Here is a 21,425-nt window from a genome sequence, read left to right on the forward strand (position 1 = left end):
AATTCTACACCTGGTATTTCTCTTAATTTAATTAGATGTAAGAAAGGAACAAAAGCCACAGATAAATGAATGAGTGTGAATGCCTAAGTATTTTTGTTGCAAATTACCTGCATCTTTTCCTTTCATTCCTGTAGCTTGCCAAGTCTTTCACAGTGCTCTTGTCTACATTATTCTACTGGAACCTCACAGCAATCTCGGGAAGTAAGCAGTCACAAGGTGACTATGGCCATTTTGCAGATGAAAGACTGAGGCTCTAAGAGGTCACGTGACTGAGAACTGGCAGCGGAGCTCTGCTCCCAAGTATGGATTTAGCCTTTGCTGCTTTCTTAAAAGAATTGAAGCAGTTTATCGGTGCAGCTAACACATGTGAATGAGTGTCATGGTATAAGCATGGGGGAAAGGTAACTGAAAGATTAAAAAGAAAAAGAAGAAATGAAGAGCGGATTAAAATGGGATTGATGTGGGCTATGGCTGGGAGTCTCTTTGTCTCTTCAGAGGTAACCTAAACTATCTGTGACTTGTGGGTGTGGGGTGATAAAAGGCTGCAGTCCTGCCCTTGGTGACCAGGGCAAGGACTCTAGTCCCAGGAAACAGTTTAACAATGCAAGGTCTATAAACTTTAAGTATTCAGGGGAAATGCAAACTTATATTAAAAGCTTATCTAGAATGCCCGAGGTCCATGCTAAAAGCTTACCCAAGATGTGGAAGATAGATATGATAATTCAAGCCTATTGAAAACTGAAACAAAAGGACCATTTGACCTTTCCTCTCCGTATAAAAGGGACTCAAAAATCTTGTTCCTGGCTCGGGATTAAAACAGAAAGCTCCAAAGTCCGGCTGGCCATCAATAAACCATTTTTCCTTCTCAAAATCATTCCTGAGTCCTGGCCTCTCTATACGCACATAATTGAACCTCTCTCAAATTCTACAACATTTTTGGTGACTCCACCGGGACAGCAAACGAAAGTCAGAGACAGTAGCATTTTGCCGCCCCTTCCAAATCCCCAAGGAAGCCAGGAGGACTCGGGTGAACCCCAAATCTGGGCGCCCCTGGATTAAATTTAATCCAGAAAAGATGTGGGCTCCACCAGAATCTTCCTGACAAAAATCGACGGCAATGGAAAGTCTGAAGAGAAAGATTCTGAAAATGAAAAAGAACTCCGAACATGGAAGAAGGTAAGACTCCCCGGGTAAGCACAGTCTGGAAAGCCCTAGCTTTAATTGCTAGAAGGGGAGGCTGATCACCTCCCGAGAGAACCCTAGTAGCCCCAAAAAACTGGGGAGAAGCCGTTCTCTCTAGCTCTGGAATAAGGAGAAAAGCTGGGAAAAAGCCCTGGTGTTTTAGGTTTGTCTAACTGCATGTTAGAATCTGGTACTAGTCTTATATCCACTAAAGGAGTGGAGTCTTGATTTTAATAGGAAGGACTGTTTATAGGTTCGAGTCCTAATGTCCTGGAGAAAAACCGGGAAAAATCCCTGGTGTTTTGGGTTTGTCTAACTGCATGTTAGAATCTGGTACTGGTCTTATATCCACTAAAGGAGTGGAGGCTTGATTATAATAGGAAGGATTGTTTATAGGTTCGAGTCGTAATGTCCTGGAAATTGGTCTGGACTTAAAAAAAAAAACTTGGTTACAGGAAAATGGATCAGCTTTTCTAGTGGAGCTTGGTCTGGGTGTAAAGTTAAACAGTGAAAAAGTCTAGCTGAAATCTTTTGTTATAGTGCTAAATTGTGAATGAATTTGCTTCATACCAAATGTTAAGTGTTCTAAGGTTTGTGATGGCTGTGGGGGCAGCCATGCTGAAAATATATATAGAGAACTTGTGGGTCAGATTAGTGACCTTTGTGCTTCTGTCTGTGTCAGCTCAATGCTAGTGTTGGAGTTGTGTCCTTACGTAAAGTAGAATTACAGCTGAGCTGGAGCCCTCCCTTGCCATTGGCAAGGGGGTGAAATAATTATGGGGCAAAACTGAGGAGTCTGGATGTTTGCGGAGCCTAGATATTTGTGCATGCTCTGCTGTCTTGTCTCTGGTCTGGCCCTTTGCCGGGGCTTGGAGGCCATCTGTGTCCACGCCACGCACCCAAGTTTGTTGGGGCTGCCCCAGTAAGGGTGGCTGGGTCCCTGGGAGAGTTGCTGGATTTGAGTAGGGTCTGTCTGCCCATTTTGGCTGAAAGTTGGAAAGGGGGGAGCGGCTTGCCCCTTTCCAGTGAGTTCACACCTTCTATTCATAAGCCGCATTCCTGTTTGATTGTTGTGCACCCAACTGCCTGGAAGGGGGGGAAGTGAAGGGGGTAAAAAGCAGAATCAAAATAAATGTGGTAAAGTTCCCTCCCTAGGGTGTCAAAGCCAAAATACGTTTGCATTCTGCCCAGGTTCTTAGAAGGTATTGTAGTAACTTTAAGTAAGAGAATGTGTTCTGTGAAGGTAAAATTTATCTTAAAGGTATAAATAATTATAAAAGTTTAACAAAGCATTGTTTAAATTAAGGTATTTAAATGGCTAATTGCAGAAAGTCATTATTAAACAAAAACTGAATTGATAATAATAATAATAAAAAGTAATTTTATAACAAGGAAACTTTTCTTCAGCAGCCAGCCTTTCCTGCCAACTTGCTTCCAAAAAAACTGTTTCTGGTTATTACATGCTACTAAGTATTTAAAGTGAAAAAAAGTTCATTATTTTAACAAGCTTGTTTAGTATTAATGGCAATTATATGTTATAAGAAGTTTGCCTGGTAAATTAGTATGTGGGATATATGGAATGTGTTTTTATTGTTAAGGAAACAGAAGATGATTTCGTCTTAAGATAAAATAATTGATTATTGGAAAGAGTAGAGCGTGGGACAAAACCTGAATGAATACTGAAAGTGTAGAAGGTTTGTGGAAGAAAAATTTTTATGATTAAAATTAAATAAGATCAATATACAAGGAAAATCTTTTATCAAAATAGCTTCTTGTGCTGTAACCTCATCATTTCTTCAGTGTTTAAAGAAAAAAGTCTTATCTCTTTTTAAAAAGAACATTATGTTCTAAAAATCAAATCCTAAAAAGTAGCTTTTTTTCAAACTAACTGCAAGAGATTTATTCTTTTACTTTAAAAGAAAAATTAAAGTAATGGTTAAGTTCATTTAGTATGTTATAAGTTGAATAAAAAGTGTTTAAAAGTGTTATAAAATTAACAGGGTTTTAAAAAAATAAATAAAAACTGTAACTAAAAGTTAAAATCATTTATAAATGCATTTATATTATAAAACAGTGAAAAGATAATAACTGAAATTATAGCTGAGTGAATTTAGCTTGAAACTATTATTTAAGTGTCAATTCTAAACTAACCTTCCCTTTGTTTATGGTTACTTCGAGCCTAACCTCACCCCTTGCCTTTGCCTATGGTTATTTCATAATTGAGAAGAGCTAGGACATCACTGTCTCCTCTCCTGGTATTAGTAACACTTTCTCTCATGAATTCAAGTGTAAACTAAATAAATTGCTGCCTAATGGAATAAGGTTAAATGACCACTAGAGTTTTATTATCTCCAAAATCAAAAAGGGGGTTGGAGGGGGAGAAGTCGCCTGCCTTGACAGTCAGTGTTCCTAGAAGTGGCAATTCCTGAGAGAAACCAGTCTGTCTCCCTGAGGCTTCAAATAGCCTCAGTAAATATATATAAAATTAATCTTGGTGGCGGACTTGGCCCAGTGGTTAGGGCGTCCGTATACCACATGGGAGGTGCGGTTCAAACCCTGGGGCCTCCTTGACCCGTGTGGAGCTGGCCCATGTGCAGTGCTGATGCGCGCAAGGAGTGCCCTGCCACGCAGGGGTGTCCCCCACGTAGGGGAGCCCCATGCACGAGGAGTGTGCCCCGTAAGGAGAGCCACCCAGCGTGAAAGAAAGTGCAGCCTGCCCAGGAATGGTGCCGTACACACGGAGAGCTGACACAACAAGATGACACAACAGAAAGAAACACAGATTCCCGTGCCACTTGCAACAATAGAAGCAGACAAAGAAGAAGATTCAGCAAATAGACACAGAGAACAGACAACCAGGGGGCAGGGAGAAAAGTAAATAAATAATAAATAAATCTTAAAAAAAAATAAAATTAAATTAATCTTGTTGCTTATCCAAAATTCTGCTAATTTCAAAGTAAAATATAAAGTTCTAAAACAAAATGGTGCTAAAGCATTGAGAACATTTTAGTTACAATCCATTAATTAAAAAAAACATTCTTGTGTAAAACTGCATGGTCATAGTGTAAAACTGCACAATTAATAATTAGTGCAAATTAAGAAAAGTTTCAGGAGTCTTTAAAATGTTTTGCAATCACACTTGTTTTGTAAAAATTAGAAGTTTAAAGTAACTAAAGTTATGTTTTTGTGTCAAACTATTCGTGTCTGCCTATTTGCTCAAATTGTTGAAGTTAAATATGCAGTTATATAAGTAATATATATTTCTGGACCCCAAATTAAGCTAAATAGTATATAAAATAATGCAAATTATAAGTAATATCAATGAGTTGTGTTTCTATGTCTAACTCTTTGTGTCTGCCCATTTGCTCAGTGTATGTCTTCATACATCAGGATAATAATATCAAATTAACAAATAAAAATTCTTAAAAAAGCTCTATTCAAATTGTTAAAAATTAAATATGCAGTTATATATGTAAATATTCCTAAAGCCCAAATTAAACTAAGCAGGATGAAAAAGTCATAGAAATCTGATTATAGAAACAATTGGGAAAGGGCCTCTTCTTTGCAAGGGCTTTAAAGGCAAGACTAGGTGTGGCAGATTAAACCTATCTACTAGGCTAGGGAATTAAGAATCAGTTTGCCTGGTAATTTCCCAGTTTAAACCTTTTGTCAGCCATAAAATGTAAAAAAAAACAAAGATAAGGTTAGTTTTCACATTAAAAAAATGTTGATTGGTGTACCCCGGTGCCCTGCTGCCTCAGTCTCCCACTCCCGGGTTGGACAGCAGTGGAGGAGACCAGCTTAGGCCAGTCCTGTGGGCAGTGGAAGGATGCCCAAGAAGGAGCTAAGTCGGTGCCATTTCAGCACTAAATTCTATTCCTTATTTAACAAAGGGGAACAAGTAAAAACTCAAATGATTGGAATGTGATAGAGGAAGCAGTTAAATCACAAACTTTTAAGGGGAAAGTTAAATCTTCTCAGATAAACTGTAACTTCTAAAGTATCCAATCTAGAAAAACAGAGGAAGAGCTTGCGTGCTAGGCTTAGGGGTATAAATTGTGTCATTTTTCTTTGTTCGGGGTGCCAGCCATATCTGGCTCTGCGCCCCTTCTTGCAAGATTGAGAATAAATTATTTTCTTCTTCTCCACAATCTGGTGAGCCTTATTTTCTTCCAGAAAATTTCTTTCCAACAAAATAAAGGTAATTAGTGGCTCTATTAACAAATTTCAGTAAGTAAAGTCTATAAAAACTATGGAGAGATCTTTCCTGGATTATGATTAAACAAATTAAGTAATTGTGTATTGTGTTTTAAAACCTGGTAGTCAGTATGCTTTTAAATTATTCATTTTCATAACTTAAAAAAAAAGTTTTTAGCTTCTGTAAGGGAAAAAGAAAATATTCCTTACATAAACTATAATGGTTTCAATTTTATTTAACTTGAGTGTAATCTCCCATAGTTAATTTATAAACTAAATTAACATTATATGTACAAAATCTTTAGAGTAATAAAATTGTAAGTTCACATTAGTAAAATTAGGCTAACAGAAAAAAATTGTAGATATGCTCTCTTAAATAAATAAATTTCTTTAGTAATTATAATTTAATAAGTTTATTTAAACATGAAGTGGCTAGTCAATGTGGTTATAATCAATTATAAAGAGTTTGTAAAACATCTTCCAAACTAAAAACGTTTAAATAATTCTAGTTCTAAAAGTCATTGTTAACTAAAACTTAAATTAGTATTAGTTGCAAAAAAATAACTTCGTAATAATAAAACCTGTCTGAAGGCCACCGCAAGGTACATATTTAAGTAAATAGTAATAAAAAGTTATCTTGATTCTACTGGAAATATTCTGTTTTCATTTTAACAATGAAAAATAATTTTTTTCCTCTATTACTAAAGTAAAGTACCTACTGTTATCTTCATGGTAAAACTGTATAAGTAAACAGTCATTTAATATATGATGTGTTGCATTAAATTATTTAAAATATATATATAAAAACAAGAAATAAACTTTAACATTATCAAACTCTTTTGTGCATTCAAACCAAGCCTTGTATACATTGCATTTTGCCTCTCCATGTAAGTTATTGGCTAGGCTAGTCACTAACCCCTCAATTAAAATATTTGCTGTATCAGCCTCTGGTTCTGCTCCTAAAGTCTATGGAAACTATGTTGCAGTTTCAAGCTCCTGCAGCAACCAATGATGACTCAGTACAGCCAAGTGTACAATCGACATCGCCTCCAGACTGGCACTGTTCCATAGTCCCAGAGAGCACTATGCATCAGGCTAGTAGAATACTGGAAAATCTCTGTAGGATCAACGATGCTGCCACTTGCTCACTGCGTGAAGAACATGCTAAGTGGAGCCATAATACCAGGACACTGTAAGTAAAACTTAAACACAATTGGCATTATGGCCTGCTCTCATGGAGAAATAACATGTAAAGTATTACAAACCTGAAACTTAAAACTAATAATTGCAACTCTGAATCCTTATGCATTAAGTAATACATCAGTTAATATTAAGTGCTGTACTCTTATCCTGTACTAAATATATGCCTAATAACTATAACATTATCTTTTCTATTTTAAATCAAGTGCGAGAGTATACTGGACATGTTAAATTCCTAGTAAATTCATTTTCTAAACAGTTAATAAACATGTCTATAGAATAAGGTGGCAGTCTCAGCCAAGCTCAGTCAACTTACTATATTCTGCTGTACTCTACTGTGTAGCAAAAGTGAGGCTTGCTTGCTAATGGTGAGTCACCTATTAAACAAATCAAAATTGCTAAAAATTGTACAATTAAAACCAAGGTGTAAAAAACCTTTATTCTGTAGTTCTAATCACTCCCACAGCTGAAAACTAAGAGAATTTCCAACTTAGTATTCTAATCCTAAATGAAGCCAGTTGCCCAAAGAGTGCCAGTTCACCAGGAGCATCTAACGGAGCAAATGAGTGCCAGTCATTGAACAGCTTGGAATGTGTCTTCAAACAAAGATAAGTGACTGTTGCAATTTCTCTGTAAAAATAAATAACTTAAAAAAGAATATATATGCTGTTCCCACCAGCTTTTACGAAAGAGTGCCATCTTTATAGGCACCTAACCTTGTCTATCTCTGTAATCCAATATCCTCTTTTAAAAATGGGTATTCCAAATTTTTAATTAAGTTCGTTTCTTTCAGAGTAAACATCTTATTAACCATATAAAAACTTCATCCAACTTTGTACAGAATGCTGGATCCATCTTCCTCCAGTTAAAATAAGAAGTTTACACCTTATTAGGCAATGACTACAGCCCATGGCCAGCAGGAAGCAGTTACAAAAAAGAAATCATCTCCCTTCAGCATCCCTTTTAAATTAAAGGTGTGAACTTTTTTTTTTTAAGGGTAAAACAAAATTAATAGATGGATCTGGAAACTGACTGGAAATCCACGTGAGTACTGGTGGCCCCAGGATGACTGCAGGGTGACCCCGCCCCAGAATTCTGTTGTCCAGAATAAAAACTGCTAAACTTCTAAAAACAGTCCTGGATGCTACACTAAAGATTGATAAATAATCAATCAAAACAACAAACAGCCATCCGCCTCATAGCTCCAACAATAATTATGCCAAAGCTTAGCAAGTTAAACTTTGGCAAAGGGGGGAATGATGTGGGCTATGGGTGGGAGGCTCTTTGTCTCTTCAGAGATGACCTAAGCTCTCTGACTTGTGGGTGTGACGGTAAGAGGCTGCAGTCCTGCCCTTGAGGACCATGGCAAGGACTCCAGTCCCGGGAAACAGTTTAACAATGCAAGGTCTATAAACTTTAAGTATTCAGGGGAAATGCAAACTTATGCTAAAAGCTTATCTAGAATGCCCGAGGTCCATGCTAAAAGCTTACCTAAGATGTGGAAGATAGATATGCTAATTCAAACCTATTGAAAACTGAAACAAAAGGACCATTTGGCCTTTCCTCTCTGTGTAAAAGGGACTCAAAAATCTTGGTCCGGGCTTGGGATTAAAACAGAAAGCTCCCAAGTCCGGCCGGCCGTCAATAAACCATTTTTCCTTCTCAAAATCATTCCTGAGTCCTGGCCTCTCTATACGCACATAATTGAACCTCTCTCAAATTCTACAACAGGATGGGAATAATTAGAGATTATGCTAAACTGTGGTTCAGTACAGCAATTCAGCCCTAGGTGTCACAGGATAAAATAGTAGATAAGCAGTTGTATGCTAAGCTTCGTGATTTCCTAAAATGTGGTCCATAAGAATCTTTGAGATGGCACCCAAGGTCATCGCTAGCAGAGACTATGGTCAGTGCGTGGGGACCTCACACATTCGAGATAAAGTTAACCTCTGAGACGAAAACTGAGAAGTAGCAGAAGTCAATGGATGTGGAAATACATCATACGTTCAGGAACTGGAAGACTTAATACAGCTAAGAGGGGACTGCTACTACACAAAGTGATCTACAGATTCAGCGCAATCCTGACCAAAATTCCAGCAGTCTTTTTGCAGCAGTAATGGAAAAGCCAATGTGCAAATCCATATGGAATTGTAAGGGAACCCAAACACCCAAAACAATCTTGAATGAACAAAGCTGGAGAACTCCTATCTACAGTCAGTGATTTTTCACAAGGACATCAAGTCCACTCAATGGGGAAAGAATAGTCTCTTTAACAAATGGTGCTGGGAAAACTTTAAAGCCACATGCAAAAGAATGGAATTGGACTCCTACCTCATACCATATACAAAAACTTACAGGGACTAAAACCATAACATTTTTAGAAGAAAAGATGGGGGAAGTCTTGAGAACCTTGTATTTGGCAATGGATTCTTAGATATGACACCAAAAGTATGAGCAACAAAAGAAAAAATAAATTGTATCTCATTGAAATGAAAAGCTTTTGTACATAAAAGGACATTATCAAGAAAACAAGGGAAGCAGATTTGGCTCAATGGATAGAGTGTCCGCCTACCACATGGGAGGTCCAAGGTTCAAACCCAGGGCCTCCTGACCCATGTGATGAGCTGGCCCACATGCAGTGCTAATGCGTGCAAGGAGTGCTGTGCCACACAGGGGTGTCCCCCACATAGGGGAGCCCCAGGCAAAAGGAGTGCACCCCGTAAGGAGAGCCGCCCACTGCAAAAAAAAGTGCAGCCTGCCCAGGAGTGGCGCTGCACACATAGATAGCTGATGCAGCAAGATGATGCAACAAAAAAAGAGACACAGATTCCGGGTGCTGCTGACAAGAATACAAGTGGACACAGAAGAAGAACACACAGCAAATGGACACAGAGAGCGGACAACTGGGGAGGGGATGAGGAAGGGGAGAGAAATAAAAAAAAAATGAAGACAACCTACAGAATGGGAGAAAATAGTTATAAATAATTTATCTGATTGGGAAACGGACTTTGGCCCAGTGGTTAGGGCGTCCGTCTACCATATGGGAGGTCCGCGGTTCAAACCCCGGGCCTCCTTGACCCGTGTGGAGCTGGCCATGCGCAGCGCTGATGCGCGCAAGGAGTGCCTTGCCACGCAAGGGTGTCCCCCGCGTGGGGGAGCCCCACGCGCAAGGAGTGCGCCCGTGAGGAAAGCTGCCCAGCGTGAAAAGAAAGAGCAGCCTGCCCAGGAATGGCTCCGCCCACACTTCCCGTGCCGCTGACGACAAGAGAAGTGGACAAAGAAACAAGACGCAGCAAATAGACACCAAGAACAGACAACCAGGGGAGGGGGGGAAATTAAATAAATAAATAAATCTTTTTAAAAAAAAAAAATTTATCTGATAAAGTTCAGTATCCAGAATATATAAAGAATTCTATAAAGCAACAACAAAAAGATAAAAAATCCAATAAAAATTGGGCAAAGGACTTAAATAGACATTTCTTTAAAGAAGATATGTAAATGGCCAATAGCATATGAAAAGATATCCAAAATCATTAGTCATTAGGGAAACAAATCAAAACTACAATGATTTGTATTTCCCTAATGGCTAGTGATGTTGAACGTCTTTTCATGTGTTTCTTCACTATTTGTATTTCTTCTTTGGACAGTTGTCTTTTCAAATCTTTTGCCCATTTTTCAATTGGGCAGTTTGTCTTTTTATTGTGTAGTTTTATGATATCCATATATCATGGATATTAAATCTTTATCAGATATGGGATTTGGTCAAGTATTTTCTTCCATTGAGTCAGCTGCCATTTCAATTTTTTTTAAAAGATTTTATTTATTTAGTCCTCTGCTCACCCCCATTTCAGCTTTTGATAAAGCCCTTTGAAGTGCAAAAGTGTTGAATTTTGAGAAGGTCCCATTTATCTATTTTTTCTTTTGTTGCTTACCACAAGATCTTAAAGATGTCTTCTAACTTTTTCTTCTAGGAGTTTTAGGGTTCTAGCTTTCATATTTTGGTCCCTGTTCCACTTTGAGTTAACTTTTGTATAACATGTGAGAGAGGGGTCTGTCTTTTGGATATTGCTATGCAGTTCACCCAGTACCATTTATTGAATAGACTGTTCTGGCCCAGCTGGGTGGGTTTAACAGCTTTGTCAAAAAATCACTTGGCCATAGACGTGAGGGCTTTTTCTGAGTTCTTGATAGAGTTCCCTTGGTCAATCTGTCAGTCTTTATGCCAGTACCATGCTGTTTTTACCACTGTAGCTAAGTAATATACTTTAAAGTCAAGAAGTGAGAATCCTCCAACTTTGTTCTTTTTTAAATAAACACATTTTGGCTATTTGAAGCCCCTTACCCTTCCAAATAAATTTGATAATTTTATCTTCCATTTCTGCAAAAAATGCTGTTGAGATTTTATTGGGATGTGTTGAATCTGTAAATCAGTTGGGGTAGAATTGACTTTTTAAAAAATATTCTTTTTTTCCCTTTATTTTTTTCTTCTTTATTTTCTTTTAAATGTTACATTCAAAAAATATGAGGCCCCCATATATGCCCCCACCCCCCCACCAGAATTGACATCTTAATGATATTTAGTCATCGTTCATGAACACAGAATTTCCTTCCATTTATTTAAGTCTTCTTCAGTTTATTTTAGCAATATATTGTAGTTTTCTGCATACAGGTCCTTTATGTCCTTGGTTAAATTTATCCCTAAATATTTGATTGTTTTAGTTGCTATTATAAATGGAATATTTTCCGAGTTCCTCCCCAGATTGCTCATCAGTAGTGTATAGAAATGCTACTGGTTTTTGCATGTTAATCCTGTATCCTGCCACTTTGCTGAACTTGTCTATTAGTTATTCATGATAGCCAAAAGTTGGAACAACCCAGGTGTCCATCAACTGATGATTAGATTGAGAAATTGTGATGTATACACAAGATGGAATATTCTGCAGTGGTAAGAAGAAATAAAGTTGTGAAACATATAACAGCATGGATAAACCTGCAGGACATTATGTTGAGTGAAGCAAGCCAGACACAAAAGGAGAAAAACTGTATGACTGTGCTATTATGAACTAAATATATTGTGTGAAATAGAAATATATTATGTGAAATATGAATATGTGTAACATTATAGATATAAGACCATTTTTCTTTGAAGCTGAACAAATGGAGGCTAATAATACAAAATATTAATCAGAAAAAAGAACAACTCACATTATACTAAATGAAGGAGACTAGACACAGAGTGTACTGTATTGTATTATTCCACATACATAAAAATGCAAATATAAATCAATTTATGAAGATGAAATTAGATTAGTGATTATGTAGGGTTGGGGAAGGACTGTTAAGGGGTGTGGGTCTTTCTTTTTGGAGTAATGAAATTGTTCTAAAATTTTTGAGATGATGAATGTCCAACATTGTGATTATATTAAAAGCCATCAATTAAACACTTTGGATAGATCATACAGTATGTGAATACATCTCAGTAAAACTGCTTAATAAACAAATAAATGTGCAAGAATAGCCAGAAGTAGAAACTATGTACAGCAGAGGGAACAGAGAGAGATTGAAAGGTGAAGAATTTTCTTGTTTATTTGTCTATTTTTTATTTATTATTATTATTGAAATAATGAAAGTGCTTTAAGAATGATTGATGTGATGAATGCACAACTATGTGATTATACCAAATACCATTGATTGTATACTTTGGATGAATTATATACTTCATTAATATTTATCAATAAACTTGATTTGTTTAAAAAACTACAACGAGATAATATTTCACATCCAAATGAATGGCAATGGCTATTACTTTGAAAACAACAACAACAACAGAAAATAGCATGTGTTAGTGAGCATGTGGAAAAAGTAGAACTTTTGTGCATTGTTGGTTGGAATGCAAAATGGTGCAGCTGATGCAGAAAACAGTTTGATAGTTCCTCAAAAAGTTAAGCATAGACTGACCTGGCAATTCCACTCCTAGGTATGTACCCCAAAGAACTGAAAGAAGGTACTCAATTAGATATTTGTATACTGATGTTTTATACTAGCATTATTCACAATAAAGAAAATATGGAAACAACCCATGTGTCCATCAACAGATGAATGGATAAACAAAATATGGTATATCCATACAATGGAATATTATTCAGCCATAAAATGGAGTGAAATTTTGATACAGGTTACAAAATGCTTGAAACATTATGCTGAATGAAATAAACCAGACACAGAAGGACAAATATTGTGTGATTCCACTTATCTGAAATATCTAGTATAAGCAAATTCATAGACAGAAAGTAGATTAAACGTTACAGGGGCTGGGGAAGGGAGAAGTGGGGTTACGGCTTAATGAATACGGAGTTTCTGTTCTGGGTGATGAAAAAGTGTTGGTGCTGATGGTAGCATAACATTGCAAATGTAATTAATGCCACTGATTTGTACACTCAAACGTAGTTAAAATGGCAAATTTTATGTTATAAAATGTGACCACACATTTTATAAAAATATATGGAGTAGGAAATACTTTGACTATGACAAACATAGGTAAAGAAAATTTGACTCGATTTTCCCCAGCAAAAAATAAATAAATAAATAAACAAAACAAAGAAAAGGTAATGTGTAAAGTCAGACTAAACATTCAGTAACTGGTAGACTAAGGGCACCTAACTAATCAATGTGTTGTATCAAGACATCTACATTAACTTTTCTAAGGCTGAACATAAGAAATGTTTTACATGGAGGAGTATGAGTCAATTATTTTATCCTCTATCTAGGGAAGACTGACTCTTCATTGGAAGGGGATACCATCCTCTCAAACAAGGAGCTCGACAGCAGGAGCTCGGCAGTGGGAGCGGGGAGAGGACCGTCCCTGACAGGCACTGAGAGACCTTAGAGTGGACAGCATGCTTCATCAGGTGTCTGGGTGGCTAGGGGTCCCTGTGCTCTGATTTCATGCTTACCAAAAAGCCTCCAAGGGACCTGGATTACTGAAGGGGAGCTGCTGGGGATGCAGTAAATAGTCTTTGGAAAGACCCAGTGTCCTTTACAAAGTAATAACTGGCATTCTAGCTTACATTTCAGGTGTTTAGGGATAGTTGGTGTGAATCTGTCCTCCATGATGCAACCAAATCTGGGGTCCCAGGTAGAGAGGAAGGGGGTGAAAAGTGATAAAGAGGGCTGATTTACAGACAACCACTCCCCATTATAGGTTATAAATCTCCAAGTTTTACTTGCGTGGCCACATAGCAGAGGAAAAATGGTGAGAGCGGCACGCAGAGGGCAGGAATGGGTCCTGAGATGAGAGAGCGAGAGAGCGAGAGAGTGCGAGAGCAAGAGAGCAAGTGCACTGAGGCTCTGTGCCTGCCTTTTGAACCATTAATTATTCCACCCCTTGCTAATGGCAGGGGAAGGGTTCCAGCTCTTGTGATTGATCACCCCACCCCTCGATCCCCCAGCGAGGACCCAATGATGAAGTCGTTGGGGAACATCCGGGGCTTCTCCTGGCTTGCAGAAGGCTTTGTTCTGAATGGCGGAATCTTGGGGGTGGACGTCTTCAGCAGCCATTTTGGGGTTTATTGGTGTCCGCATGGATTCTGCCAGGTTCCAGATCCATGTATTGATTTCCTATCTTACTAGCCTGCTTCACTGTCAGGGACCCCTACCCCTTTATTTTCTTCTACCTTCTCCCCACAAACATTTCCTGCCTACATAGGAAGGTAGTTTGAAATGGATTTCCCCCCTCTTTAACTGGGCTAGAATCCAGTGAGGTAAATTATGCATAGAATTCTGTTACTTATATGAACACCCAACAATAAAGAATCAACTCACCCATAAACCAGTGTCTCCAACTTTTAAAAATCTCACTGGGCACATATAGAACATGATAATATTTGTGGAACCCTAGAGTAAATGCATGGGTTTGTACTCAGCCGCCTCAAGGGATGAGGGCACAATATATTTGTACACCCATCGCCCATGCCCCAGCACACTGGCTGGGATATTGTCATAAGCTTTCTCAAGGCAGATGATACAGAGAACAATGTTAGATTGTTATCTCTCCTTGGGATCTAGCTCTGGCAAAGTAATTTCCTCTTGTCCAAAAATAGAGGTGCCTGCCTTCCACTCTACAGTGGTGATTTAGTTTACAAGGGTTGTAGCAGGAGAGAACATGCTTCTTGGGTTTCATGTCTTCCTGTAATGTGATGACACATTCTACAGACCGTTGGTGTCTACTGTCTTTCTTGTCATTGCTTATCTCCACATCTATCCCCACTATTCTCTTCTTTCACCATGATTTATTTAATAACATAGTATGCTTTGTTTCTCAAGTTGATTAACATCCTAAGAAATGGTGAGGAAACAGACATCATTTCAGTATGTTCTATCAATCTCCTTGAAAATACTCTAGAAAGCAGAGTCTTCCTAATAAAGTCCTTTCCCACAATACAATAAAAAATTTAGGTCCCATAACTTATACTTTACATTAATGGATAACAATAACTTACTTTAATGTTAGTACTTTACCATCAGAGTGGGTATACACATTGGTCTAGTAAGTACAGTTCTTTCTTATTTAAAAAAATAGATCTTATTTTCAGAGCCATTTAGGTTTACAGAAAGTTTGAGCAGATAGTACAGAGTTCCCAAACAATCCACCCTCTTCATAATTTCCCTATTATCATCTTGCATTAATGTAGTATGTTTGTTAAAATTGATGAACTAATATCAATATATTATTAACTAGTCCATAGTTTACATTAGAGTTTACTCATTGTGTTGTACAGTACTATGGGTTTTGACAAATGCATAATATCATGTGTCCACTATCACAGTAAGATAAGGAATAGTTTCATGGTCCTCAAAGTCCCTTGTTCTCTACCTATTCCACTCTCATTCCCTTCCGCCAAATCCCAGACAACTACGGATCTTTTTTTTTTTTTTAACCATTTCTACAGCTCTGCCTTTTCCGGAGTGTCATAAGGTGGAATCTTCTACATGTAGCCTTTCCGCTTAGTAATATGCATTTAAGTTTCTTCCATGTCTTTTTGTGGCTTGAGAGCTTGTCATTTCTTTTTATTACTGAATAATATTCCATTGTATAGAAGTACCATAGTTTGTTTATCCATTCACCTATTGAAGGACATCTTGTTTGCTTCCAGTTTTGGACAACTGTGAATAAAATTGCTATAAATATTCACATGCAAATTTTTGGGTGGACACAGGTTTTCAGCTCATTTGTTTAAACACCTAGCAGCACAAGTGCTGGATCATACAGTGGCTTTGTAAGAAAACTGCTAAATTGTCTTCTAAAGCATCATTTTGCACTCCCACCAGCAATGGATAAGAGTTCTGTTGATCCACATTCTCCCAGGCATTTGGGATTGTCAGTGTTTTTGGATTTTACCCATTCTAATTCGTGCAAGTGATATCTTATTGTTGTTTTGTTGTTTTAATTTGCAATTCCCTGATAGCATTTGACGCTGAGCTCTTTTCATATGTTGATTTTCCACCTGCATATCTTCTTTGTTAAGATCTTTTCACTATTTTTTTTTTAATTGGGTTGTTTGTTTTCTTATTGAATTTTAAGAGTTCTTTGTATATTTTGGATACAAGTCTTTTTTCAGTTAAGTGTTTTGCAAATATTTTATCCCAGTCTGTGGCCCACCTTTTCATTCTCTTAACAATGCCTTTTGCAGAATGGAAGTTTTTAATTTACTAGAGTATAAATTTCAATTCAGTTTTAACTGAAGTGTAACTAAAGTGTTAGTGCATTTTTTTGCACATCATCTTGGCTGTCTTGGAATCTTACTCATTTTGCATACTTTCCACAGGTATTTTTGGCATACCTGTCAAGTACTAAATACTGCGTTCTGTCTGCCTCCCCTCATTTTTTATTTCTCTTCTCATGATCTTTATGTCCTCCCTTCTTATTTCTCTGAACTTGCATCTACTTCTCCACTTTCTCACTCATTTTCTGCCCGTTTTCTTCTTTCTCCTCCATTTATTATTTATTCATGTATTTCTCTATCACATTTCTTTAGATTTAGTTAGATGTCTACACTGTAAGCCTTCAATTATAACAAACACTTATTGCAATTAAAATAACTGTATCCATCACTTTCACGAGTGGCTAAGTCTCCGATCTGTCTAGGCTTGTTGTTCACCCTGCATGAAGGGTCTAACCACCCACTCTGCTGGTCTCCTGTCTAATGCTGGGGTTCCTGAGGGTAGAACCTGGAGATATTTGCCTACTGGAAATCCTATGGAGTTCTCTCACTGGAGGTCCACCCTATCAAAGACCAAGATGAGAAGTGCAAATCACAGTGTAACAAAAGAGTGGGAGAAACTAGGAATCGGTTCCAAGGACTGGCAGTTCCAAGTAGGGGGCAGGGTGGAGTAGGTGGAGCTCAGTGGTTGAGCACCTGCTTCACATGTACGAAGTCTCAGGCTCAATCTCTGGTATCTCCAAAAATACCAAAACAAAACAAAACAAAATTAGCCAAGTAGGAGGCAGGAAAACAGATTTGGAGAAAATCTGAGAGTTGATGAACAAGGAACCTCAAGAGCTGCTTTTAGGAGAAGAGGATGGACAACCACCACACCAAGGAACCGAGCCTACAACTGCAAGCAGGAGAGCCCCATCCACCAGCCATGTGGGATCGAAGCCCCTCTCAATAGAGGGGGAGTGGGCAGCACCATCCCAGAGTCCTCAGGACTGGGGAATGAACTATGGACTAGAGTGGACTTACTGGTTTCTACTATAGACTTATTGTGACTCTAGCAGTGGAAGAAATTATACCATTGATGTGGAGACAGTGGCCACTGCAGTTGCTGAAGGCAGGGAGAGGGAAAAAGAGGTGTAATATGGGGGCATTTTCAGGACTTGGAATTGTCCTGAATGACACTGCAAAGACAGATACAGGACATTATATATTCTGCCATAACCTAGAGAATGGACTGGGAGAGAGTGGAAACTACAATGCAGGGAAGCGGATGTGGCTCAAGTGATAAGGCCTCCACCTACCATATGGGAGGACCCAGGCTTGATCCCTGGGGCCTCCTGGTGAAAAAGAAGAGAAAGCGTGCCTGTGTGGCAAGCCAGTGCCTGCGCAGCGAGCCAAGTGCTGAGTGTCTGCATGGTGAGCCAGTGCCTGCACAAGTGAGTCACGCAGCAAGATGATGACACAACAAAAGAGAGACAAGGGGAGAGTCAAGGCGAGGCACAGCAGAGACCAGGAACTGAGGTGGTGCAAATGACAAGAGAACCTCTCTCCACATCAGAGGTGCCCAGGATTGAATCCCAGTGAATCCTAGAGGAGAAAAACAAGAAGAGAAGACAGCAAGAAGACCCAGAGAGCAAAAACCAAAAACCATAACCAAAAAAAAAAAAACAACCCAGCAAGGCGGGGGGAGGGGGAGGGGAAAAATAAAAAACTACAATGTAAACTATAATCCATGCTGTGTGGCGATGCTCCGAAATGGCCATCAGTTGCAATGAATGTACCACATTAATGAAGGAAGTTGTTAATGTGGGAAAAGTGGAGGTGTGGGGAGTGGGGCATATGGGAATTCCTATATATATATATAAAAGATTTATTTCTCCCCCCGTTTCCCCCGTTGTCTGCTCTGTGTGTCCATTTGCTGTGTGTTCTTTTGTGTCTGCTTGTACTCTCATTAGGCAGCTCCAGGAACTGATCCTGGGACCTTCTGGAGTGGGAGAGAGGTGATCACTCTCTTGTCCCACCTCAGCTCCTGTTCTGCTATGTCTTCTTATTTTCTCTCCTCTGTGTCTCTTGTTGCATCATCTTGCTGTGCCAGCTCTCCGCGTCGGCCGGCTCTCCTGTGTGGGCGGCTTTCCCATGCTGGGTGGCATTCCCACACAGGGCAGCACTTCTGCGCAGGGCGGCACTCTGCGTGGGCCAGTTCACCGCTTGGGCCAGCTTGCCCTTAGCAGGAGGCCCTGGGCATTGAACCCTGGACCTCCTATATGATAGACGGGAGCCCAATTGCTTGAGACACATCCATTTCCATCCTATGTATTTTTAATGTAACATTTTATTTAATATGTATCTCTTAAAAAAAAATAAAAAATGTATTTTAAAAAGAGCAGCTTTTATTGTCCTTGTTCCAAGTATTTATTGCTGTATAAAATACACCCAAATTTAATGGCATAAACCAACAAAAATCATTTATTATTATTATCTCTCATAATGCCAGGGGACTGGCTTTTGCTAAGAGTTCCTGCTTGGGGTCTTTCATGTGGTTGCAGCCAGATGGTGGCTGGGTCGAAGACTGGGATTTATGCTGCCTATTGGGTAAGACCTCACCTGGGGCAGCTGGTGGATACACCTAAATGGGCTTCTCCATGTTGTCTGGCTTCCTCACAACGTGGCAGCTCAGTTCTAAGAGCACGGCGCCAAGGAAAGAGCCAAGGGGAAGCTGCATTGGCTTTCACGATCTGGTCTTGGAAGTCCCATGCTTTCATTTCTGTCGTACTCTATTGGTTGCGCAGTCACAAAGGTCCACCCAGTTTCAAGGGGAGGGAGTACAGACTTCACCTCCTGATGGGTGATGAGGAGATCACCTTGTCAAATGTGCACATGGGATGAGATAAATTGTCATAGCCATCTTTGGATGATATAGTCTGCCACAGCCTGTCCTCTGGCCACAATGATTCATGCCCTTTTCATATGCAAAATGCATTCACCCCACTCTGTGGACGCTCTAGTTTCATGGCTTTATAGCATCAGGGCAGATGGAGAGGGAACCAGCACAGAGTATTTCCTCTAACTCTTGCTGTCGTGCAGAAGCTTCCACTCCCATTCCTCTGCCCAGGAAGAGAGGGCTTCTCTTGTGGATTTCTTGCCCATGCTGCTTCACCAGTCCTCTCTGGGTATCAGGCTGGCCTGAACCTATGCCAGGAGACATGGAAGAGTGCCTGGCATATTCACCACCTTATCAGTTTTCCTCCCTTTTGGGGATTAAATCGTCCCCACAGGCATGTGTAAGGCTTAACCCCTGGTCCTGCGGGTGTGAACACATTTGTAAATCGGGTTTTCAAAGATGCTATTAAGATAAGGCCAAATTGAACCAGGGTGGGACTTAATCCAGTGGGTCTAGAATCCTTTTCTTGTTTTTAAAATTTATCCCCCTCCTTCCCCCAGATGGTTCTCTCACCTGTCTGCTCATTGTCTTCTCCAGGAGGCACCGGGAACCAAACCCGGGACTTTCCACATGAGAGGCAAGTGCCCAATGGTCTGAGCCACATCCGCTTCCCACGGGCTGCGGCATCTGCTGGCTTGTGGCATTTGCTTGGTTAGGTGCCTGCTGGTGGTGGCAGGTGCAGCATCTGCTTGTTTTCTTTAGGAGGCACTGGAACCCGAACTTGGGACCTCCCATGTGGTAGGTGGGTGCCCAACTGGTTGAGCCACATCTGCTTGTCTAGAATCCTTTTAAGCAAAGGAAATTTGGAAATGGAAGGAGTGAAGAGGAGACAGTAGGAAACATTGCCATGTGATCAACGATTGCTGGCAAGCCACCACTAGAAAGTCACAAACTTCAGAGAAAGCATGTCCTGCTGATACCTTGGTTTTCCACTCCTTGCTGCCAAAACTGTGAGACAATAAATTCCTGCTGCGAAAGCCAACCGATTTGTGGTATTTGTTATAGCAGCCATGACTCTTCAATTCACGTGCCATTATTTACTTTCCAAGTCAGCATTCATTGCTTTATGGAGTCCATCCAGGGCTTTCAGATGTTATCAGTGGGAGGGAGCCGTGGAATCTACTCACACCATGTGAACTGGAACCCAAACCAGAAACGGATTCTTAATTTTAGATTTGTTTGCCCTCTGGAGAAGTTGGGAGTGACAAGTCCTGTCACCTTTATACTTACCTGAGTTTTTGAGCTCATCTCTCTTCTCTCTCATTTTATTGAAGGCAGCTAGAAGTCAGGTGACACTGTCAACATTATGCCTGGAAATTGCCTTAGGTGGATTACATGGCTCATTAGGTACATTTTTTATTTTCCAAGTTAGCACAAGCATCAATGTTGCTGAACTTTCTGCCACTGGTCTCCTCTCCTCCAGTTTCCAGTAATACTATCCTCCTGTTTATTTAAGCCCCACTGGCAGGCTTCTCAAGGGCTTCCTACCCTCTCTCCACTGCCTGGTCCCAAAGCCAGTGTCACGTTTTTAAGGCTTTTTATTATAGCAGCACTTGCTGTGACTCCAAAATCTGTGTCAGTTCAAGGTTGATCAAGGAAGCAGAACCATCTTGAGTGAAACAAAATTTGTTGTAGGGATTAGAATTTATGTGATTATGGGAGCAGGTGAAGTTGTCTGTGCAGTCCATTGTCCTTTGTGTCCAGACTTGGGCCTGAAGTCAGCAGGGCTGGTTCATGAAGGAAAGATGGGTGTGAAGTGGGAGAAAAGGGAGCACAAACCCCGTCCTAGAGAACGAGCTGGAGCTCACGTGGAGGCCTGTCTCTCACCAGAACCCACTTGGGTACAGGCCCTAGCCTCAACTCTGAGGAAGAAGGTGGCCTGCAGAAGGGCAGGTGCACTTTGCTACGAGGCTGCTCACAAACCTAGTGGAGAGTGCAGAGAAGCTAGAAGGTGTTCCGGCAGGAGCTGGAGGAGGCGCAGGCCCAGGTGCTGCCCTCCATCAGCAAGGGAGTGGGCTGACCCATGGCACTGTGTGCGGGGCACCAATGCCTGCCCTAGGCCAACTTTCTGACTGCAAACACGGCTGTCATTTCACTTCTGCCTTCCAAATTTTGCTCAAAATTATATGGGCAACATCGTTCCAGCCCAGCTTCATTGGCAGCACAAAGCCGCCATAGTCCTAGAGCCC

At 39.9% G+C, this 21,425-nt stretch overlaps 1 protein-coding gene across 1 annotated transcript in view; it reads left to right on the top strand.

The window, feature by feature from the left end:
• The first annotated feature begins 836 nt into the window (after positions 1-836).
• The window catches only part of IRF2 (interferon regulatory factor 2), a 130,091-nt gene continuing 109,502 nt past the window's right edge, over positions 837-21,425 (top strand). The window contains exon 1 of the mRNA XM_058302712.2: positions 837-1,176. The gene's annotated coding sequence lies outside the window, so the exon portion shown is untranslated. The remainder of the gene's footprint in view (positions 1,177-21,425) is intronic.

Source organism: Dasypus novemcinctus, chromosome 1 (assembly GCF_030445035.2).
Source record: "Dasypus novemcinctus isolate mDasNov1 chromosome 1, mDasNov1.1.hap2, whole genome shotgun sequence".
NCBI lineage: Eukaryota > Metazoa > Chordata > Mammalia > Cingulata > Dasypodidae > Dasypus > Dasypus novemcinctus.